Below are 25,258 nucleotides of genomic sequence, written 5' to 3' on the forward strand. Positions count from 1 at the left end.
AATGTTGCCATTTAAGTTTGTTGACACTGAGGCCTTCCGCAGCCTGATGTCGGTGGCCGTCCTGCGTTACACAGTCCCCAGCTGCCACTATTTTTCAAGGCGTGCCGTGTCCGCCTTACACCAACATGTGTTCCGTAACATCACATATGCCCTGACCAACGCAGTTACTGGGAAGGTTGGCACACTGTGTGAATGTGTGGAGGCCGGAAGCCGGTGCTACCGAAGCCAAGGATTGCGGGCCCTAATTTCATCAAGTTTTCCACCACCACCTACATTAGTGGCTCCAACCCCCACTTCTCCTACTCTGCCTCCTCCTCCACTTCCACCTCCAAACTATCCGCGTGCTGCACCAGTCAGTCATCAGTCGGTAGCTGGAAGCAGTGTAGCACTGCAGTAGGGAAGCGGCAACAGGCTGTGCTGAAGCCGATATGCTTAGGGGACAAACAACACACCGCCTCAGAGCTGTGGCAGGGTATAAGAGACCAGATTGTTGTGTGGCTCTCGCCATTTAACCTACAACCAGGCATGGTAGTGTCTGATAATGGCCGTAACTTGATGGTGGCTTTAAAGCTTGGGAAGCTCACACACATCCCATGCCTAGCCCATGTCTTAAACTTAGTGGTTCAGCGGTTTCTCAAAACCTACCCTAATGTGCCTGAGCTATTGGTGAAGGTGCACCGCGTGTGTGCACATTTTCGAAAGTCATGGACAGCTTCAGCCGGTCTGTCAACGCTGCAGCAGCGCTTGAAATTGCCAGCTCACCACTGTTGTGCGATGTGAGCATGCGCTGGAACTCTACGTTCCACATGTTGGCCAGGCTTTTGTGAGCAGCAGAAGTAGAATACCAGCTGCAACATGGTCGTCGCCTTTCCAGTCAGCTTCCGCTATTCACAAGCGAAGAGTGGGCATGGATGTCTGACCTCTGTGAGGTTTTGAGAAACTTTGAGGAATCAACACAGATGGTAAGCGGCTATAACGCTATTATCAGCGTAACCATCCCTCTTCTGTTTCTACTTAAACGCTCGCTGCTCACAATTAAGGACAACACTTTGCATGTGGAAGAGGTGGAAATGGGGGAAGACATTACACAGGGTGATAGCCAGATCACCCTCAGTTCGTCTTCTCAGCGCGAATTGGACGATGAAGAGAAGGAGGAGCAGGAGACGGTTGCCTCTGCTACAGAGCGTAGTACCCATGGAAGTTTAATTCCACCTGTTCTGCATGGGTGGGCAGAAGAGGAGGAAGAGGAGATGGGAGAGTGATCCTCCTGATGACGACAGCGAAGTCTTGCCTTTGCTCGTTCGCGATTCGCCGAAAATGCGAACATATGGCGATATTTGCATGCACCATGTTTTTTTTCATGGCGCCAAACTTTGACCCATGACATATCCATCAGGCAGGACAGGACAGACAATTAAGACTTTTCATCACATGGACACACCCCCAACCCTATAACAGAACCCGATCTTTCAGCCATTTTATATTGTTTGTTTTGCCAATGTAGGGAGAGGTTGCATTTTGGAGCAGGGACAGTTAGGGACACCAAACACTAGCTAAAAGAGCCAGCCACAAAAGTCCTTTTAAGGACTGGTATAGATGTGCTATCAATAGGTGTGATATAGAGGGGTGTGATACTTTCTAACATAGAAATTGTTTTTTAGCTTAATTGTATTGTGCAGCAGTTGTCTGCGGTTATGCTGCGATACCGCAGCTAGATAGAAGGACAAACGCTATTGGAGTAACTAAATGCAATGGGTGTGAAATACATGTTGCCCCCCAAAAAACAGCTTGAAGGCTGGGATATACCTTTTCCACAAAATCCTGATTGAGTGATGCTATATACCCGTTTCTGCCAAATACTTATTGAGGGGTGCTATATACCAGTTTCCACCAAATACTGATTGAGGGGTGCTATATACCCGTTTCCGCCAAATAATTATTGAGGGGTGCCATATACCTTCTTCCACAAAATACTGATTGAGGGCTGCGATACACCTACTTCCACAAAAAACTTAGAGGGGTGCCATATCCCCGCTTCCACAAAATACTGATTGAGGGGTGCCATATACCTGTTTCCGCCAAATACTGATTGAGGGGTGCTATATACCTGTTTCCGTCAAATACTGATTGAGGGGTGCCATATACCTTTTTCTACAAAATACTGATTGAGGGGTGCTATTGCTATATACCTTCTTCCACCAAATACTGATTGAGGGCTACGATACACCTGCTTCCACAAAATACTGATTGAGGAGTGCTATATACCTGTTTACGCCAAATACTGATTTAGGGGTGCCATATACCTCCTTCCACAAAATACTGATTGAGGGGTACCATATACCTGCAAACTGAAAAGAATGGCGTGGTATTAAACAAGCAGGAAGTGCTCATACCCACATGCAGTTGTGCATATATATACAGGGGAGCAAATCCTGCACTTGTGGCCCGTTGCTAATGACAATCCCCAGCAAAAATGCATACAGTGGAGGATGCCCGCAGAGAACCACAAGTACCACAATAGACATCCTGCACAAGATAGCAATTATGTGGATGTGATAGTCAATATAACAAAATAATAGCAAAGACAGGTGCACTCTGCGGTCTTACTAAACCCTCAAACTGATTTTAAAATTGAGAGATTAGCCAACATGTCCTACGGTGTAGGACATGTCTGAGCCCGAGCACTACGCCCAGGCACTCTCCTACCTGGGCCATGTGGGCAATACCAGGAGCCAGTGGGCAAATTACAGGAGCATGAGGCTGACTCACAAACAAGTCACCAGTTACCTACAGCATGTAACCATGCTAGCAATGGGAGGAGGGAGGAGTCTGCGAAACCTACTCAAGACTGGCTGATATGGCCCAGGCCTCACAGGTGCACCAAAATGTAGCCTGTGGATGGAAAGCAGGCTCCTGGTATTGTCCACATGGCCCAGGTAGGTGAGTGTTAGGTCCTGAGCTACTTGAGAAACCTTGGCGCGGTGCTCAGGCTCAGACATGTCCTACACCGTAGGACATGTTGGCTAATCTCTCAATTTTAAAATCAGTTTGAGGGTTTAGTAAGACCGCAGAGTGCACCTGTCTTTGCTATTATTTTGTTATAGTGCCATATACCTGCTTCCACAAAATACTGATTGAGGGGTGCTATATACCTGTTTCCGCCACATACTGATTAAGGGGTGCAATATACCTTCTTCCACAAATACTGCTCTTCTCTACGGAATTAGGCAGAGGGTCATTAAGAAAATGACAGGCAGAAGAAGAGGCAGACCGTTCCACAGGGATGGTAGGGGTCAGGGAGGTGCACCAGGCCAGAGTCTAAGTGGGAAGGTTTATCAAACATGGGGAGGGAAGGTACATAACTTTTACTGCCCACTGGGTGAACCTTCTGACGGCCGTCAAGCATGTAACTCACGGCACCCATGTGGATTTGGTGCTACCGCCACGGATTGCATGCAGGCCTGCCTCTTCTTCTCTTCCTCCTCATACTGCATCTTCCGTCTCCTCCTCGGCTAACTCCTCCTTTGCCACTGCTACTGCCTCTTTCGCTGCACCCCCCAAGCTCCCCAGAACCTATTCAATATGCCAGGTGAGACATTGCCATGCTGTGCTGCGGCTGTTGTGCCTGGAAGCCAGGAGTCACACAGGCATGGCACACGTCCTGAACTTAGTTGTGCAGCGATTCATTGCCAAATACCCCCGGGGTCCAGGACGTTTTGCGGTAGGCCAGGAAAATTTCTGGCGATTTTATAAGCTCTTACACGGCCATGGCTCACCTTGCTAACGTTCAGCGGTGACACCACTTGCCCGTCAGACATCTCATTTGTAACTGCCCGATGCGCTGGAACTCCACCTTGTATATGCTTAATTGGCTGCTCAAGCAGAAATGTGCCATTAACGACTACCTGTACGAATTCTGCAGCAGGACAGAGTCTGGGGAGCTTGGTTTCTTTTCACCGCGCCAGTGGCTGCTCATGCGCCATGCATGCAGACTTCAGCGGCCATTTAATAAGATCACCAAATTAGTCAGTCGCAGCCAGGGTGCCATCAGCGACATCGTACCTAATGCTTTCGGGAGCGTGCATTGCGTCGTGTCATTGATCATCGAGGAGCAGAAGCTGGAACATGAGGAAGTTGCAATGCTGAATGAATTCCCAGGGTGGGCTACTTCATCTGAGACAAGTCAGCAGGAGTCTGAAGAGGAGTCTGTGGCTGGGGGGGAGGAGATCGAGGACAACATTCTCCTGGGCGATGAGCAGGAGCCAGGGAGCTCCACCACTTCCAATTTAGTGCAAATGGGGGACTTCATGCTCCAGTGTTTGAAGAGGGACCCCTGTATAAAAAGCATAAAGGTCAAGGACCTATACTGGGTGGCAACGTACTTAGACCCCCGGTACAAACACAAGATGGTGGACATGTTACCAGCATCACAGAAGGCTATCAGAATGCAGCATTTCCAGACCTTGCTGCGAGAGATGCTGCATTCTGCTAGTGCGGTAACTGGCAGAGGAATTTCCACCCACAGCGAAACAGGTGCGGATAACAAACCTACAGCGCCTGCAAAAAAAGGGCGGTTTGAAGATGTGTTGGTCACTTTGGATATGAGATCATTCTTGCAGCCAACCCATAGACAGCTGCCCTCCGGATCCAGTCTCAAGGACAGACAGGTGTCCGACTACATTGGGTTAATGTGGACGCTCTGAGAAGCAAGGAATCCCATAACTACTGGGCGCGCAGGCTTGATCTGTGGCCAGAGCTGGCACAGCAGCAGCAAGGGGGGATCGTGGACTGATAAGTGCACTCAACTAGCTCACGACAGTAGACTACCTCACATTTTTTTAAATAAATGAGGCATGGATCTAGGAGGAATTCAACACCTGTGATGACCAAGTGTAATTGAATTTCCTCATGCCAGCCCACACATATCCACCACCACCCATAACAAAGAATGGTCCTTGCCTTATGTATATACAGCAGCATTAAAGGCCTTTTATGTCAGGTGATCGCCTAATTTTTGGGGCCTATAATGACAGACAGTTACATATTTATCCTGTGACTGCCTAATGTACCTCCAGCCACACAATCCAAAGTTCTTTGCTGTCAGGTGAATGCCTATTGCCTAATTTTTGGGGCCTGTACTGGCCGACAGTTACATATTTATCCTGTGACCGCCTAATGTACCTCCAGCCACACAATCCAAAGTTCTTTGCTGTCAGGTGAATGCCTATTGCCTAATTTTTGGGGCCTGTACTGGCCGACAGTTACATATTTATCCTGTGACCGCCTAATGTACCTCCAGCCACAGAATCCAAAGTTCTTTGCTGTCAGGTGAATGCCTATTGCCTAATTTTTAGGGCCTGTACTGGCCGACAGTTTTTTTTTTTATCTCTAGCCACTTTATCACACCCCTGTTTCACTCCTCTGCCTCTCATTATGGTGGCGTATGAACCGTATTCGCCATAAGGACCTTCTAAAGTCACAGGGTCATATGACTGTGCCCCCCACCCTGTACTGTGCCCCCTTATACCCTGCATTGTGCCCTCTTACCACACCATGTGCAGTGCCTCTAGTCATTTCCTATACTGTGCCCTCTTTAAAACTTTTATTCGGTCACGGTATGGCAGTGTTATCCAGTCACTGTACAGAGGTGTTATCCGGTCAATTTATGGCAGTGGTATCCAATAACTGGATGGCCATAACTGTATCCCTTTCCCTGCCCACACCATCCTTTTTTAGACCTGGCATGAGCAGGAAAAATATGCAGATTGCGGTGCTAAGGACCTTTGCGCCACAATCTGTGTCAGAAATACGCCTAACATAGATGTATTTCTATATAATAAATGACCACCTAATTGTATTATTATTCGGGTAGGGATAATATCTTTATATTATATAGATTCTAGTGTATTATACTGTGCCCTGTATTTCCCAGTAGAAAATGATCCTTGGTAAGCACCTCATACCTGACCACCAGGACCAGGTAGCGCTCTGTCAGTACATGGCGGCCTCCCCTCTCCGACACGCTGCTCTGCTGTGTACTGGGGCTTATTCTGACACTAGGGCTGGGTTCACATCCTATTTTTGCCATCCATTTATTGCATACCAAAAATGTATGCGTTAACAGATGCCTCAGACTGATGCCGTACAGTGGCTTCCATTCACTATACAGTTCCATGGTAGAAAATAAATTTACGGTAACGTATGCATTTTTTTAATGGACTCGGCAGGATACAAAAACGTGGAGTGCTGCACATTTGTATACAAATGTAGGAATATAGGAAGTACATTTTTTCTAGGCTCAAGCAGGGCACATTTTTGAGAGTTTCCCTTTAAGACTCATAAAAATGGCCCCTGATTAAAATACATATTTTTGTGGTAATTTTTACCAATGATCCCCCTCTGGTATGTCACTGTCCATGTTGTGGGACTATTTGTGTACTTTTAGTAAGTGTTTGCTCTCTGCAAATATGACCTGAAGGTTTTTCAGGTTTGCCTGCTATTAAAGTGAAGGGGGCCCGTCAGGAACGCGCTGTTCGCGAACATTTGATCGCCAACGCGCTTTCGCGAATCATCTCGGCTGATGTTCGTCCATCACTACTCTGGCACACATGGCTGACTTCATGTTAGGCTGCCTTTCCCGTGACCCGCACGTTATACGCATTTTAGACAACACAGATTACCATTTGTTCACCCTTCTAAACCCCCGCTACAAAGAGAACTTCTCAACTCTCATTCCTCTGGTGGAGAGGACGAGCAAAACGGTGCAATAACAGAAGATCCTTGTTGAAAAATTGCTCCCAAAATTTCCATCTGACAACGCTGGCGGCAGAGTCCGTAGTTCCTTGGCCAACCAAAAAAGGGAGACAAGGGGAAAACACATCAGTTCCCACAGAGACTAGGCACCACTCTCCAAAGTCTGGGACAGTTTCATGACACTTCGCCAGCACCCTAAACACCCTTAACAAATGAGTACAATGAAACCCATATAATCTTAAAATTTATATAGTCTTTATTAGAAAATCAGAATGAACATGATTACAAAACTTTATAACAATATTTCGTAAAAGTTGTACCAAGCCATGAAAGTGAAAGTAACTAATAACTACAGAGCCGGTTCATATAATGTGACTATTCTCATAGAAAGGGATCATCTGGGTCTAAAACACTGCACAATGGTGGACTCTATTAAGAATTGTATCTGGGGTGTACTAGAATCTGTGTACTAGTAGCAAACACCCATTTAGCTATATAAAAGAGACTGACACCAAGGCGGTGGACAAAGTGCTAATTAGTGAAGCTAAATTCTAAAGCTACTGACCGTCAGATGAAAATGTAAAACCAGTCGAGAGGGGTCAAAGAATGAGGCTCTGGATCTCCCCGACGTACGTTTCGCCGTTCTGCGTCCTCAGGAGGAGTAAATTAATGGGGCTAGATAACCAGTTTATATTAATGTATGTTAGCCAATGAAATGGGGCGTTTGGGATCACATGTGTCGACTAAGACGAGATGGGCAACGCTGGCGCATGGCGCGTCACTTCCGGCCGCTGTTGTGACTACTTCCGCCCGTCTCCCGAGTCCAGGCGGCGGCGAGGGCAGCCACGCGTCGCGTACGGCACGGGCTGACGTCACCGGCGTCCGATCTCCTTGGAGACAGAGGGAAGTCCGCTGGCCGCAGGACCGTCATGCGCACTGTGCCAATCTCGTCTCATGCTATGCATGCCTAAGGTGGTAACTAATACGGTTGTACGGGGCATGCTGGAGGAGCAAAATGTTTTTTTATAAAAAGGCTTGTTATAATTGCGTGATCATTATTAAGAACTCTACAATATATAAAACCTGGGGATAAATGTGATAGATAGTGATAAAAAGGAAGATCAATAATGAATAATATTCAACAACCACCGTAACTGATTTCTATAACATTAATATTTGGTTAAGACTATTAATTAATATCAAGTTTAAAAATGAATTCATATGTTGCGGGATTATTTATAGTGCTAAAAAACGTGGTATTCTTATCTTATGAATATTAAGTGCAAAATAAATATGCATATATTATTAGGTGTTTACATGGTGAACGAGGAAAAAGGTAGTGCAATTATATACATGATTAACATCAAAATAATCAATTATACATAAATAGATAATAATATAAAAATGGATAAAGTGCTATAGTGCAAATTTAGATTAAATACAATTGCGGGCATTAGGCCAGCTAAAATTAAGTGACTGAACTCATAATAAATAAACATTGTGAACTGATGTAATATGAAAAAATATATATAAGATGTGTTGACTATGTTATTTTATCTTATAGTCCGCCTCCAACCGCTAATGGAGGTTTAATTGTACATATAAATTCATTTCTAAAAGGGACCAAAGACGATGTATCCTCTCCAGATGGATTAACTCCACAGAATGCCGCACGATACCTCTCCAAAAAATCGCACATGTGTAAGGGAAGATGGAACCCAAACTGCCCCTGGACAAAACAAACCAAAGTAAGTATATATAGTCATGATTAAATGGAACTGTTAAAAAAATATAATATAAAAGTATTATATCCTAAAATAATTAGAAACCATTAAAATAACATTTATTTTCCCCATAAAATGGATTAAAAGACACTGCATTTCAGAGGAAAGAGCTAAATCCAAAATTTTCATTAAGTCCTACCGGTGTGAGGGAATTTAGTCGAAAGATCCATTTGCTTTCTAGTTGTGCTAGTTTTTTGCCCTTATTTCCTCCTCTGGTCCCTAGATGGATTAGGTCAATACCCCTAAACCTAAGTCCACTTGGATTGGCTTTGTGGAAAATTTTAAAATGTTTGGGTATGGTTTTTAAATTTGCTAGGTCTTCCTCGTCATTCGCCTTTTCTATGTCCCTAACATGTTCTCTGATCCTTTTGCGCAATTCTCGTGTGGTCAGGCCTACATATATTTTATCACACGGGCAGGTAGCATAATATACTACTCCCGTGGAAGAGCAAGATATATACTCCCGGATATCGTAAGTTCTCTGTTTATCTCCGTCCATAAACACATTTGTCCTTTCCATGTTTTTACAGGCTTTGCACCTGCCGCAAGCATAGGAGCCGCCTTTCATTTCATCCCTCTTTCCCACCACCTCAGGTATATAGTGGCTGTGAACCAGGATGTCTTTTAAATTTTTTGACCTTCTTGCAGTGATTAAAGGTCTATTCATAACAATTTGTTTTAATTTAATATCGGTTAGCAGCACCTCCCAATGTTTATTTAGGACTTTATTAATTTGCCCCCACTGTCTGTTGTAATTAGTTATGAATCTAGGTTCCTGGCTCTGATCCTTGATAATTTTATCATTCGGGTACAGCAATTTTTCTCTTGTTCTTTGTTTTGCCACATTCATGCTTTTTTTAATTTGCCGATTACTGTTACCCCTATCTAGGAATCTGTCTTTCATTATTTTTGATTGTTTATGATATTGGGTTTTTTCCGAACAGATTCTTTTTAGCCTTAGAAACTGACCTGTGGGGATTCCATTAATAGTTGTCCTAGGATGTGCTGACTCTGCATGTAAGATGGAATTAACTGCTGTCTTTTTCCTGTAGATATCTGTTTTGAGCATCCCATCCTCACCCACCAGAATGTGAAGATCCAGAAAGTCCAGCTCTCTTGCAGCCTGAAAGGTAAGTTTAATATTTAGCTCATTCGTATTGAGCATATGCATGAAATCATTTAGATCCTCTAGTGGTCCTTCCCAAATGAATAGGATGTCGTCAATGTAGCGTATCCAATTATGGACCTTGTCTACATTGACGACTTGCCCATCCTGGAAAATGGACCGTTCCCATGCTCCAAGGAAAAGGTTGGCATACGACGGGGCACAAGTGGCCCCCATCGCAACCCCCTGCAGTTGTAAATAATATTTATCCTTGAAGACAAAAAAGTTATGTTCCAATATGAATTGTAGGAGGTCCAAAATGAAGCCATTAAGGCTCTGGTCACAATTATTACCTTTCAGGAAGTCCGCTGTTGCCTTCAGGCCATCGCCATGCCTGATACTTGTATATAGTGATTCGACATCTGCCGTCACCAACCACATGTCATCATCCATTTGAATATTTTGTAATCTTTTTAATACTGCTGTGGTATCCTGTACGAATGAAGGTAAATTGGCCACCTGCAATTGCAAATAATAATCTACAAAACGGCAGATATTCTCGCAGAGTCCCTCATTACCAGCTACGATTGGCCTACCTGGCGGATCTTCTTTATTTTTGTGGATTTTGGGGATGATATAAAAGGTTGGCGTCCTAGGATGAGTTACTTGTAGAGTTTCCAAAGTCTTTTTGGGGATGATGTTATTTTCAAAAGCCTGTAGGAGCATATCGCATAAGTGATCCTGAAAAATCAATAAGGGATTATTTGGCATGCATTTATAGCAGGTTTTGTCTTTTAGTAATTTAAAGACTTGTTTTTCATACATTTCTGAGGGCCAGATTACAACATTGCCCCCCTTGTCTGCTTGTTTAATTACTATGCCTTTAAGTTTTTTTAGATCCTGTAGAGCATTATTTTCAGCTCTGGTCAGGTTAAATCTCCCTGTTTCTTTTTCTAGTTTTTTCAGGTCTTCACAGACCAGTTTTACAAAGATGTCCAGAGCGGGGCAGATATTGAATGGCGGGAAAGTTGTAGACTTTTTGCCCATTCCTCTAGGCAATAGGCTTACCTGTTCTTCACCCTCATTTTCTTTCTCTAAATCCTCCAGAATTTGAAGAGCCTCCTTTTCTGCTGGTGTATTAAACCATTGATATTCTTCTCCATGAAAATGTAAACGTTTTAAAAGCAGTTTCCTAGCATATAGGTGTACGTCTTTGGTCACTGTAAAAAGATCCATATTAGCTGTGGGGCAAAAACTGAGTCCTTTAGATAACACTTTAAGTTGATTAGATGTCAATGTGACCTTAGATAGGTTTATTACCTGTAATAAATCATCTTTTCCTTTTTTATTTTTGTTATCATTTTTAATATCCAGTTTTCTTTTACCTCCTTGATTACCACCCCTCCAGTTGGTTTTGGATCTTCCTGATCTTAAGGATACTTCATCACCTGTTCGTGAGGTTGTTTCAGATAGAGATCCAGTGGATGAGAAGGAGGGTGCCCTAACTCTTGCATCCTGCCCTCCTCTCACCTGTTGCCATCTATAAACTTTCTTATTCTTATAATCACTAAGATCCCTCTGAAATTTTTTAATTTTTTGCGCCGTGATGTCTTTCTCCCAGATCTGAAAAGAATCATTAGTTTCTTCTTCCAATTTTGTGAAGTTGTCTCTACTCATATCTCTCTTTAGTACTGACTAAAAGTAGTAAAAAAAGCACCCTAACCCTGATGTGCGGCCTAGTGTCACAAGGAGGGAAACATTTTGGAAGATGGGGAGGGAGCACATAGCAGACAGTGTCAGCGTCCTCAATGATCCCTCAGTGCCTTACAACTACTGGGTGTCCAAGCTGGACATGTGGCACAATCTGGCGCTTTATGCCTTGGAGGTGCTGGCCTGCCCTACTGCCAGCGTTTTATCTGAGCGGGTATTTAGTGCTGCTGGTGGCATTATAACAGATAAGCATATCCGCCTGTCAACTGAAACTGCTGACAGGTTGACCGTTATAAAAAAAAAAGAACAAGGCCTGGATCGGCATGACTTCTCGACTCCACCAGAGGAAAGCTGATGAACATAAAGGCATTTTAAATATGTTGTTTAAAATGTACTGAATACACTGTATTCCCATGCACCCTTCCCAGGGCTCCAGATGGCGACCAAAATGGTTGCCAAAGCGACTTAGAATTTACAAATGGCGACAAGACTTTTTAGTCTTGTCGCCATTTGCGACTAGACCCGCCGCAGCTCTGCAGTTGAATACAGCGGCGGGGCACAGGAGCTGATAGTTCTCTGCCCTGCCGCCGATGTTCTTCTCAGCAGCGTAGTGGTGGAGTCTCTCCCTCCCCCCTGTGCTGCTGCCGCCAATAAGAAGCAGAGGGACGGGAGGAGGAGGGAAGGGGCTGTGGCCACTGCGCCACCAATGAAGATAACTGACCTGTTAATACAAATACAGGAGGCGGGTGCCGGAATCAAATAGCCGGCACCTGACCTCTATGACAGGGAGCTGTGCTGATCGCAGCTCCCTCTCATAGAGGTCAGGTGTCGGCACCCGCCTCCTGTATTTGTATTAACAGTTCAGTTATCTTCATTGGTGGTGCCCCCCCCAACACCCCAGTATAATAAACATTGGTGGCGCAGTGCGCCCCTCCCCCACCTCCCCAACACCCCAGTTTAATAAACATTGGTGGCGCAGTGCCAATGAGGGTTAAAAAATAAAATAAAATAATTAACTCACCTCCTCCAATTGATCGCATAGCTGCCGGTCTCCTGTTCTTTCTTCAGGACCTGTCAAAGGACCTGTGGTGAGGTCACTGAGCTCATCACATGGTCCATCACCACGGTGATGGACCATGTGATTGGACCATGTGATGTGACGTCAACACAGGTCCTTTAGCCGGAAGCTTATGATTAAAGAAGTAAGGAGAGATCGGCAACTACGCAATCAAGAGGAGGAGGTGAGTAATTTATTTTTATTTTTTTAACCCTCAATTGACCTTCTACTATGCATTCTGTATTAAAGAATGCTATTATTTTCCCTTATAACCATGTTATAAGGGAAAATAATACAGTGAATAGACTGTCATCTTAGCAACCATGCGTGAAAATCGCACCACATCCGCACTTGCTTGCGGATGCTTGCGATTTTCACGCAGTCCCATTCACTTCTTTGGGGCCTGCGTTGCGTGATAAAAGCAAAATATAGAACATGCTGTGATTTTCATGCAACTCACAAGTGATGCGTGAAAAATTACCGCTCATGTGCACAGCCCCATAGAAGTAAATGGGTCCAGATTCAGTGCCGATGCAATGCGTTCACCTCACGCATTGCACCCGCGCGGAAATCTCGCCCGTGTGAAAGAGGCCTAAGATTACTTTTACACTTGCGGCAGTGTGATCCGGCAAGCAGTTCCGTTGTCGGAACTGCCTGCCGGATCCGCTCATCTGGATGTGACAAAGCATTTGTGAGACGCATCCGGATGCGGATCCATCTCACAAATGCATTGCAAGAACGAATCCATCTCTCCGCTTGTCATGCGGACAGACGGATCCGTCTTGTATCTTTTTACACATTTTTACCGATTTGCGCATGCGCAGACCGGAATGACGGATCTGGCATTCCGGTATTTTAAATGCCGGATCAAAACATTCCTATGGGGAAAAATGCTGGATCCGGCATTCAGGCAAGTCTTCCGTTTTTTTCGCCAGAGATTTTTCTCTTTTGCCTGATCAGTCAAAATAACTGAACAGAAGACATCCTGATGCATCCTGAACGGATTACTCTCCTTTCAGAATGCATGGGGATATGCCTGATCAGTTCTTTTCCGGTATAGAGCCCTGTGACGGAACTCTATGCCGGAAATGAAAAACGCTAGTGTGAAAGTACCCTAAAATATTAAGTTTAAATTCCCCCTTTCCCAATTTTACATATAAAATATATAAACAATAAATAAATAAACATATTACATAGCGCTGCGTCCGAAAAGTCCAAACGATTAAATTATTTAAAAAATATCTCCTATTCGGTGAGTGCCGTAACAGAAATAAATAATAACCATGCGATTCGCAATTTTTTTGTCACCTTGTCACCCCAAAAAAATAGGATAGGACTGTTCTATTATTGGCCAAATGTTTCATAAAATGCGAAATGCACGTGGCTTTTTTGTGTTATTTTTTTTTGTTTTGTTTTTGCGTGGTATTGGAGTATCGCAATACTTTTTTATGGTGACAAAAGCGAATCAAAATTTTGGTATCGAAACAACCCTACGCTGATCTGATCGGCGTAGCGTTGTCACGATACAAAAATTTTGATTCGGTTTCGATTTGGCGACTAAAAATTTTATTTGGCTCCTAAATTTTTCAGTTCAGGAGCCAATGGCTACTAGGTATTATTTTTTTTGTCTGGAGCACTGACCCTTCCACCACAAGCAAGTGTATATGGTTGAATCATCCTTTTCTCATCCTCCTTCTCCTCTTCCATCCTATCAGCATGCTTATTCGTTGCATACAATGCCCTCCGCATATTATGTTTTACAGTGTCAGCTCACCTACAATCTTTTACAGGGTCAGCTCACCAGCAGGGCCTCGCATATATTTTTTTTTACAGGGTCAGCTCACCAGCAGGCCCTCGCATATATTTTTTTTTACAGGGTCAGCTCACCAGCAGGCCCTCACCTACAATCTTTTACAGAGTCAGCTCACCTGAAGGCCCTCGCATATAATTTCTTAGAGGGTCAGCTCACCAGCAGGCCCTCGCATATCATTTTTACAGGGTCAGCTCCCCAGCAGACCATCACCTACAATCTTTTACAAGGTCAGCTCACCAGCAGGCCCGCACCTCAAATCTTTTACAGGGTCAGCTCACCAGCAGGTCCTCGCATATAATGTTTTACAGGGTCAGCTCACCAGCAGGCCCTCGCATATAATGTTTTACAGGGTCAGCTCACCAGCAGGCCCTCACATATAATTTTTTACAGGGTCAGCTCACCAGCAGGCCTTCACCTACAATCTTTTACAAGGTCAGCTCATCTGCAGGCCCTCGCATATAATGTTTTACAGGGTCAGCTCACCTGCAGGCCCGCACCTAAAATCTTTTACAGGGTCAGCTCACCTCCAGGCCCTCACCCAATTATAGCTAATAGGTAATTTGCGCGCATGCTACCTTGCTTTGATGTGGTAGCCGTAGCTGTTTCACAGGATCCCTCTCTGGAATCGAACCCTGATTCCCCATTACCTGTGGTCACCATGGTTTGCGCTAAAAATAACATCGAAAGTTGATAGGGCAGACCTTCGAATGGATTGTCCCAATCACAGGGACGTGGGATCGGCCCCAGGTTATCTAAAGTCACCAAAGTGGCAGCAGGCCCTCGCCCATAATGTTTTAGATGTTCAGATCAGCAGGCCCTTGCTCCAAATGTTTTTAAGGGTCACCAGCAGGCCATCAATCATAATTTTTCAAGGCTGTGTATGATGCTCTCCTTTATGTGTAACAAAGTGTGTATTGGAGTGCCGATTCCTTGTAACTTTTGGCAGACCTTTCACTTAGTGCATAGGCTTTATAAGTGTGGGAGTCCCACTACATGAACAATTGTGCCACAATGTGAATGAGGCAATCCTTTATGTTGTATCAGAGTGCCTCTTCCTTGTAATTTTTGGCAGCACTTACATTTTATATACAAGTAAATATACAGTAAAGAATGTTTCCTAACAATTTTTCCTCTAAAATCGATTTTATCTTCGGTTTTCTGCGTATTATTGTCAGTCTGTAAAATTGGCGTACTACTCGGACAACATCGATCCCATCAGCGACCTGGGAGTCCAAGATGCATCCAGACATCCTCCCCATGCTGTTCCTGAACCATTTTGGTGGTGTTTCCATCAATTTCTGACCTTTTCCTATGAATCAGGCACCCTCGCCTTTTTCAGAGCAGGGGGTGCCTGGTTTAATGCTCGGGTTCTCCCATTGACTTCCATTATACTCTGGTGCTTGGTAGAGTACCCGAGCATCCTGATGTGTTCGACCAGAGCACCCGTGCACGGGTGCTCGATCAACACTACTGAGACCCAGTCTAAAACCTTCTCAGACTCCTGAAGTACCTGTGTGCCAAATTTGGTGAAGATCGGTTCAGTCGTTTGGTCATTTATAAAGAACAGACAAACAGAAAGATGTCCAGACAGACAGACAAACTCATTTTTATATAAGAGATTTGCAATTTTTCTACCGTTTAATATTCTGTGTACCAAACTTTGACTTTTCATTTACAGACCTCATAATAAATGATTCTTCTTTCTTTACTGGTTTGACTGAAGGGCAGCTCCTTAGAGGAGGAACCTGAAATCCTCCTCGCTGCTGAAGCTCATCAGGGGTCTCTCCTGCCCTGGTGCAGCTACTTGTGGCCTGACAGCAGAGCCCCGCTGCCCACTGGTCACCACACTCAGTCTGGTCAGGACTGAAGTGCTGGAACTGGCAATGGGGGCTCCTCTCCATTCGGAACCTCCTGCTGGGGCTAGGGAGCTCAACACCTCAGGTTGCAGAGGCGGTTCTAGAAAATCCCTTCGGTGGTGGCCAAATGAGACAGGCTCTCCCAGGAGCTGCTGGCTAGCCAGTCAGCTTCTCCTATGGCAGCTGGTACTGGATGATTGTTAGGCAGTATAAGAAGGCCGTGTTCACCTGAGAGCCTAGGTGGAACGTGAGTGGTGGAGGAAGGCCTGGAATCAAGACCTCCGGGTTCAGGCGAGTCGGGGTCACAGAGATACTGGGCGGTGAAGTAAAAGCTCCAGCCGCCCCCGCCGGTACGATGGACAATCCCGGTTCACCAGGTGCCCGCCTCTCGGGCACCACTTGTTGAACCTCAGGCTCCAGTCAGGCTGCTGCTAGTGTGCCATTTTCCTCAGCGTAGTCTGGCCAGTTCTAACTGGTGGAGTGGGTGGTTCTTGGTGGGCAGTCTCCTTCCCGCGCTTGGGCTGGTCGGATCCCTCTTTTCCCTATCTGGAAGCGGGATGGTTAGAGGCATAGTGCAGACGGCTGCAGCTGCTGCTGATGGATCACTACGGTCCAAGTGGGTTCGATCTTCACTTTCAGACATGGCTTTTTATATCCTGTACAAGACTAAAGGGGTCAATGCAAGCTATATTGTAATTTAAGTTTGCGTTGCTATGGGCAACAGCAGCAGAATTGTTATGTGACTCCTTTGAGAGTCGCTGCAACTGCTGAATTTTGGGGAGTATGATGCTCTGGCAGGCAGATTATAGCCCCTAACAGTCTCTAGCAAGGTTATTTAACCCAGCAGTACAGCACTGTTTCTCTCATTGCTGTACTGACAGGCTGGATGGATAACTTAGCTTCTTTTTGATGCTGCACTTCGCTCTGTAGTCCGACTTATCTTTAGCCGAGGAACTAATCTCCTGGCTCTTGAGGCTTTATACTTTTGCCTCTATGGCCAGCAGAGCTTAGCTGGCGTGGGCATGTCCAGCAAAAATGTGCCCCTGCACACCCTTCCACTAGCTGGGGGTAAACTGGACTGGAACTAACTGGTTCCCACCCTTCCTGAAGGAAATAAGACAAGCCCACTTCTCTCCAGAGGGGGTTAGAATTTAAAGCTCCATTCTACCTAAGTACAGCTCTGACATGTTTGCTGCCACCTGCTGGTGAATCAGGAACATTACATGTAATAATAAACAGTTACATAACAAGATTATGAATGCACATTGTGGTGAGCCTGAAAAGACATAAATATGATGACATTATACTCGCCTATTAGAGATAGTAGCAGGGTTCCGTAGTGGTAACACCACTCTGGGGTGTTACAAATACATATCATAACATTATAGTACATAACATTACTATTAATAAAAAATAAAAATAAACATTTGCAGATACCACCTGCTCTTCAGTACTACAGATGCTGATGAGAATTAGGCCACCTAAGGCTACTTTCACACTAGCGTTCGGGTGTCCGCTTGTGAGATCCGTTTGAAGGGGCTCATAAGCGGCCCCGAACGCATTCGTCCAGCACTAATGCATTCTGAGTGGACGCGGATCCGCTCAGAATGCATCAGTCTGGCAGCGTTCAGCCTCCGCTCAGCAGGCGGACCCGTCCAGACTTACAATGCAAGTCAATGGGGACGGATCCGTTTGAATATGACACCATATGGCTCAATCTTCAAACGGATCCGTCCCCCATTGACTTTCAATGTAAAGTCTGGACGGTTCCGTTCAGGCTACTTTCACACTTAGAATTTTTTTTACAATATAATGCAGACGGATCCGTTCTGAACGGAGCCACCGTCTGCATTATATGAGCGGATCCGTCTCAGACGGATCCGCTCTGAACGCTAGTGTGAAAGTAGCCTAAGCCTGGCAATATTCTTGAGGTATTCCACACCCCTACAATGCACCTGCCTCTGAACTGCATGCCATCACTGGGCCTGCAGTACTGCTATAGTTAGCTCCGTTTCCGGCAGTTGCAGCAAAGTGTCAGCTGTTTGTGACAGATGCTGAGCCCATGCCATCAACTTGGCGTAACTATATGTAGGATTCCAGTAAATCATTTACAACCATGACATACAGTTACATCATTTAGCGGACAAGGGTAAATAAAAGTTACCGGTCTGTTTTACAAAGCCATGCCATGGCTTTTTTACCCATGAGATACAGAAAGATTATTTAGCTTTTCTAGATATTCGGCTACGGAAAAAGATAATATGATTCAGACATCCCTACACCATAAAGTTACCTCCACTAACAGTTTTTTGCAATGGGGGAGTTTTCATCCTATTCCATTAAAGAAGGGAATCCCAAAGGGATAGTTCGTAGGAATACAGAGGAACTGTACAAGGGATGAGGATTTTTGAAAAAAAGAGGGCACCATTCTGTATCAGAAATTTCAGAAAAAAAAGGTTACCCGAGAAAAGTGTTAAATCAGGCATGGGAATTTGCATGGAAATGCGATAGAACCAAGTTATTAACCCCCAAAAGCAGACAACAAGAGGATAAAACTATACGTATTATTGGAACTTTTGATTCGTTGGCACAGGAAGTGAGAAATGTACTTGGCAAATATTGGTCACTCCTGAAAACTGATCCGGATATTTCTAGATTTATTCCAGATTTCGAGCAATTATGTATAGACGTGGTCACAATGTAAGAGATACCTTGGTTCACAGCCACTTTGAGACGGTTAAAAATAGAGACATGGCTGACCAATAGACAGACTGGCACCTTTCATTGCGGCCATTGTAAAGCTCGTCAATTAATTGATAGAGTGTCTTCATTTTCAGATTCTGGTGGACACAGGGTATACTATACCCACTCTTTGCTAACTGCAATACTGAGGGTGTAATGTAAATGCATATGCAATTTGATGTATGTAGGTAAAACGTCCCGTGAATTTAAGAGACGGATTTTGGAACATGTAGGGGATGTGAAAATAAAACGTGATAAACTTCCAGACAGGTGACTTTGAAACATAATGGTGATGTCAGAGTTCTGACCTTTTGTGCGTTAAAGACGATAAGGACAGCCAATAGAGCTGGAGATCTTGACACAATTTTGAAACAGAAAGAAGGTAGATGGACATATGGGTTGAACACCATTACTAGAGATGAAAGAATTTCTCAAAAATTTGATTTGGTCAGTTTGCCAAATTTTCCGAAAAGATTTGATTTGATCCGAATCTCGTTAAAAAACAGCTATTTCCTGGCTGCAGAGAGCCTGTATAGTGGTGTAGAACACTGTGCCTTGCAGTAACACGCATAGGGAGTCTGCTGTGGTAGTGAAACAATATTGTGAGTCAGTATGACATGCAGATGACAGGCGTCGCTCTTAGAATCACTGCACACTTCACTTCTTTGGGTAGTTACTGGGCCAAAACAAACCAAATAAGTGTGAGCCTTATAGGTCTATGTTAGCGTCAGGTATAAAAGAACTGTGCAGAGGCCAAAAATACTACTATAGCGTGAAAGAGCGCACTCCTTTTACACCGTCGTCAGCTGATTCCACATAGATGTCTACAGAACCTGTTCTATCAAACGCTTATACAAGTGGAGCCCCCTTGACAGAGTGGAGAGGGTGTCAGCAGTAAGTTTGTGTTGACGTCACTGATTATTTTGCCCTTCCTCTGATCCGTCAAAACAATAACCCACAAAACAACGGTTCCTGTCTGTGGAGCATCCGCCTTCACTCGGTCAGCAATCCATCAGTATTACTAATGCCAAAAAAAAAAACAGGAGTGGATCCAAAACAGAGATGACACGTGAATGGAATATTTACATGTTTTCTCTGTTTTGTACCCACTCCTGCTTTTGGCTACCAAATCATAAGCCAATTCTGATGGGACCATACAGGCCTTACAGCTGCTACACAGACAGTATACGTTGTGCGTCTCATTTTTCCTTCCTTCTGACAGATCAGAAGAAGGGTCAAATAAATGATGATGTCAACCAGGTCAAAAAGGCAAAATTGTGACCCAGTCATGAAGTGGGGAGGGTGGGAACAGCATAAGAAGTTCACAAAGTGGCCCAATGACATAGTGTGGAGGTAGCAGCAGCATCAGGAGACCACAGAGTAGAACAATGACAGAGTGTGGAGGTGGCAGCAGCAGCATGAGGAGGCCACAGAGTGGCAAGGTGACATAGTGTTGAGGTAGCAGCAGCATCAGGAGACCACAGAGTGTCAAGGTGACATAGCGTGGAGGTGGCAGAAGCAACAGCATGAGGAGGCAACAGAGTGGCACAATGACAGAGTCTGGCATTGGCATCAGCAGCATGAGGAGGCCACAGAGTGGCAAGGTGACATAGTGTTGATGTAGCAGCAGCATTAGGAGACCACAGAATGGAAAGGTGACCTAGTGTGGAGGTGGCAACACCACCAGGAGACCACAGAGTGGCAAGGTGACTTAGTGTGGAGGTGGCAGCAGCATCAGGAGACCACAGAGTGGCAGGGTGACTTAGTGTGAAGGTGGCAGCAGCATCAGAAGACCACAGAGTTGCACAATGACAGAGTGTGGAGGTTGCAGAAACAGCATGAGGAGACCACAGAGTGGCAAGGTGACAGTGTGGAGGTGGCAGCAACATCAGGAGACCACAGAGTGACCCGGTAACAGATAGGTGAGGTGGGTGGCACTAACAGTACCCGCTGTCAGTACCTGCTGACAAAGGTCAGTTTCTACACCTTTTGGGTGGACAGGTGAGTTCTCTTTGGGGCACTGATCATTCGCTCTGATGCCACACTACTGGCCAGGCAGGACAGCTTTTTCAGGGCAAACAGTGTGAAAGTAGCCTTAGCTAAAGGTCTATGGAAAATAATAAATGCAAGACATTCAACAGTTTTTTGCTCTTGGCATTTTTGTTTATTAGGAGGTGTTTTTGTCTTTCTGGCTTACTTTACAAAATGTAGCAGGCTATAGCTGCTGCCGTTTTTTCTGGAGTTTTGCCAACTCTTTCTTTATAGGGGAAAACACCCCAAACAAAACTTTAGCTAATACAGACTGTGAAAAAAAATGGCCAGATAAAACACCACGAAAACTGTAGCAAGCAAAAAAGTCAACTGACAAAAAAAAATACTTGTCCTTATTCTGGTGGTTTTTTTTTGTTTTTTTTTTACAGATAAAAAAAATACCAGAGCCATATTAAAGGTATAAGAACCCTTTAAAAGCAGTGGGGCATTTTACTACATTTTCATTCCAATTCTGCAATTTTTAAGGTGCATGTACATGGAATGTTTTTGACCACATGGTAATAATCGCATAAAAAAATTGTGGTTTTATAATGTGACAATGCACAATTGGAATGACAACGGTTTGTTTCCGGTTTGCATTATTTGTCTAATGCACATGCACACGACAGTATTTTTTTGCGGTCCGCAAAAAGGGGTTTTGTTGTTCCGTGATCCGTGTCCGTTTTTGTATCCGTGTGTCATCCTTTATTTTTTGAGGATCTCCAGTCATGAAGGAAAGTAAAAAAAAAATCTAAGTCAAGTTTGCCATGCAAATGATAGGAAAAAAACGGACGCAGATGACAATCTTGTGTGCCTCCGTGTTTTTTCCACCGTTGTCCATGAAAAAAATTGGACAGGTCATATTTTTTTCACGGACTGGAAACACGGATCACGGACGCGGGTGACAAACGGTGCATTAGCCGAGTTTTTCACGGACCCATTGAAAGGCAATGGGTCCGCAGAAAATCACGGAAACGGAACGGACACGGGACACAACAACGGTCGTGTGCATGAGGCCTAAAGCATATAATGATTGCGTGATGACAAATAAGGCTATTTTCAAACTAGCTGTAAGTTCTTCTGGCAGAGGAAAGGCCTGTCGAAAGACATCGTATCTAGGGATGAGCGAACTTGTGTTTTTCATGTTCAGTATTGAGGCATTTGTGCAATTCCTTTATGGATTCCATTATTATGGAATATAATGGAATGATATGACGGAACGCACCACGGAAGCCTTTAAGAGGCTGTCCTGCATAGTGGAAACCAGACGGATCCGTTATGCTGCCCATTATCTTCTATTATGACGGAATGCAAAATGAAATGCCTCTTAAACTCTTCTGTGGTGCATTCTGTAATAGCATTTCGTTATATTCTGTGTGAACGGGATCCATAATGGAATTCCACTAATACCCAAATGCCGAACTTGAAAAACACAAGTTCACTACTCCCTTTCCTTATCCAGCACAACCATAATATGCTGGAGCACTGCCAGTCCCCATTGACTATAAGGGGACTCTGAGGGGATCCGGCCTGTTTCTGGCATTAGTATCGGGATTCGGACAGACAAATACCACTGCAAGCAGACTCGGACTGGCTCACAGGGGAACAGGTGAATCCCCCGGTGGGTCCCTAGTCCCCAACCCCTGCACAGGTGGTGCATGATGCAAGACAATTTAGACTAAAACCTTCAGGATCACAGGTGCATATCCATGAAACAAACAGAATTACAAAAAACAAAATGGCTGCACACCATTATATATACAAACAATAGAGCTAAGAAATGGGGGTCATTCTAGATAAAAGTGGTACAATACCGACTATAAATGAGTATACATGAATAATGGAAGCTCTTAGCGCACATACGTGTCGGGCCCATCTACCAGGCGTCAAGGTGGCTTCCGCAGATGGGTCCCTATCACTAAAGAAACTGCCTCACTTTGGACTTACTTAAGCCTACAATATTCAGCGCAGTGTAGAAACTGCATCTTTTGTGGACCCATTGAAATGAATGGTTCCGTATACGGAACGCAAAATGCGTTCATGTGAACGAGCCCTTAAAGTAAAATGTTAGATCTCCCTTCAGTCAGGAGTGGAACATACAGAGGCCGTGCAAATCATTCCATTTGTGCTAGGATCGGCTGAAAGAGAACTACCTAACTGTACCTACCTGAAGCAGTAGAGTTATGCCGGAACTGCCGTATTGAGGGTAGCCTGAAGGGGCCAAAAAACACACGGATGCAGGGAAGGTTTGAATCTGTGGATTCTATGTGATATTTACAACAGCAGATGATTAAATGCAAGAGACATTTCCTGTTGAGGGTCAGGAACATAACGAGCGTAGCATGCAGATTTCCATCTGCCCAATTTCTGGATGACATGTGCCGGTACATTATTTTTGGAGGCGGCACCTATGCGGAATGAATGCCCTGTGATTGCTAATGGGTTGACCCCCGAAGAGGAGACTAGTAGGCGAACGTACTTGAGGAAAGTCTGAATGTTCAAGGGAAACCCATCCAATTGGAACAGGGGGGACTCCGCAGGCACGTTCCCGGTGTACTGCAACCACTCATGTAGGACCGTTACTGGGCACCATTTGTTGTTGGTGACAAAGTACCTCACCTGCACGGATTCCCCAGGTCGGCCCGTCTTGCTGGAGTCCAAGCTGCGGGTGAGCTGCGAGCCGTCCCAAAGCAATTGGTTCCTCTGCAAGAACTTGCTTGATGATTTTGCACAAGTGAACTCGCCTGGCCTGAGGAACCCGTAGAACGCCAGATACAATGCCGCCCTGACGAGTGAGCTGATGTATTGCCCAAACGGGTCATTGACCAGTGCGTCGGAAACGGACCTAACCATGCTGCCGGTGAAAGGACGCCTAGTGGGTCTTCTTTTGATGGACTGTTTCTGGATGCCCCTCAACAAGGATTTAATTGGATGGGCCATGAATAGTGATGGTTGATCCAGAAACTGCACATACCAATGATGCTGTATGCCAGCGAGGTACAGCTTGATGGTGCTGTAGGATAGATTTAGCTGTGAGTGGCAAAAAGCTGTAAACGCAAGCAGGTATGTGATAGGACCTTCACCAGCCGGAGGGTATGTGAATTTGAATCTGTTGAACAATCGCCAGGCCGTCCCGTACGCCTTTCGTGTGTTGCTGGACAGAGAATCGGACATGAGACTTTTGGCCATCTTGAGAAATGGCGCTACTCCATCAATAGCAGGCCATGAGGCGGGGCTGGTGTTTGGGAGAGATCTGCCTCTGGAAAGACCTGAAAGAAGAGGGGAAAGTTAAAGCGAGATAGAGCATCGGCTGCGATGTTACGTTGCCTACTTATGTGTGTGCAAACGAAATTGAAATTGTTTTGCAGGGCCAGCCACACGAGCTTCCGCACGAACGCCATGATGTCCCTGGAGGCTGACCTCCCCTTCATTAGGATGTCAGCGAGAGCCTCATTGTTGGTCAGAAACAGGAATGTCTGGTTTCTCCATGAGCCCCCCATGTGACTGCCGCTACTACTATGGGATACATTTCAAAGAGTGAGGAACTGCTTGAGAACCCCGTTATGCTGGTGATGTCTACCGGCCATGGTTGAGCGAACCAATGAGTGCCATGTATGGCTGCAAAGCTGGCAGCAGGTGAGGCGTCTGTGTGGACCACTGGGGAATTACTGGATGCCACTGGAATGAACAGGGAAACCCCATTCCATTGGGAGAGGAAGTTGTCCCACATCAGTAAGTCAGCGATTGCGTTCTGGTCCAGCTGGACTGTGCTGTCCTGGCAGGGTGCTTGTGGAAGGAGTGCCAGGAGCCTTGAAATGAAGGACCTGCCCTGCGGCATGATTCGCATAGCAAAATTCAGCATGCCAAGGAGTGACTGAAGATCTGCCCTGGTAGTCACCCTCACTTGCGCTAGTCTGTGGACGACAGACTTGATTCTGGCCAGCTTATCCAGAGGAAGACTGGCCTTCATGTCCACTGTGTTCAAGCAAATGCCTAAAAATGTGATCTCTGTGCTAGGTCCCTCCACCTTGTGTGGGGCCAATGGAACTTTGAGGTCTAAAAAAGCCGTGCGCAGGACCTGTAGGTCTTGAGGTACTTGATCTGGGGATTCTACCAGGAGAAAGTCATCCAGGTAGTGGATGACATGATTTACCCTGAAGGTGTTGGTCAAAACCCAATGCAGCGCGCTGGCCAGCTGGTCGAACAACCAGGGGCTGGACTTTGACCCGAAGGTCAGTTTGCTGGCAAAATAATAAGCACCCTGCTATTTCATGCCATGCCACTGCCATAACTCAGGATGGATGGGTAGTAACTTGAAGGCATCGGTGATGTCCGCTTTTGACAGCCAGGTGCCCTTGCCCAATTTGATTATGGCTGCAGGTAATTTGAAAGGATTGGTCTCAGATT

The 25,258-nt window shown here is 45.1% G+C and overlaps 1 protein-coding gene across 2 annotated transcripts in view; it reads left to right on the forward strand.

Moving 5' to 3' along the window:
* The window catches only part of LOC122922738 (cryptic protein-like), a 339,096-nt gene that overhangs the window by 271,703 nt on the left and 42,135 nt on the right, over positions 1–25,258 (forward strand). Inside the window, exons 1-3 of one of the 2 annotated variants that reach the window (XM_044273453.1) lie at positions 8,217–8,501; positions 9,068–9,131; positions 9,590–9,667. The exons of the other annotated variant lie outside the window; for it this stretch is intronic. The gene's annotated coding sequence lies outside the window, so the exon portion shown is untranslated. Of the gene's footprint in view, positions 1–8,216; positions 8,502–9,067; positions 9,132–9,589; positions 9,668–25,258 lie in introns of those variants that run through there. 2 annotated transcript variants of the gene reach the window in all.

Source organism: Bufo gargarizans, chromosome 1, assembly GCF_014858855.1.
Source record: "Bufo gargarizans isolate SCDJY-AF-19 chromosome 1, ASM1485885v1, whole genome shotgun sequence".
Lineage (NCBI taxonomy): Eukaryota > Metazoa > Chordata > Amphibia > Anura > Bufonidae > Bufo > Bufo gargarizans.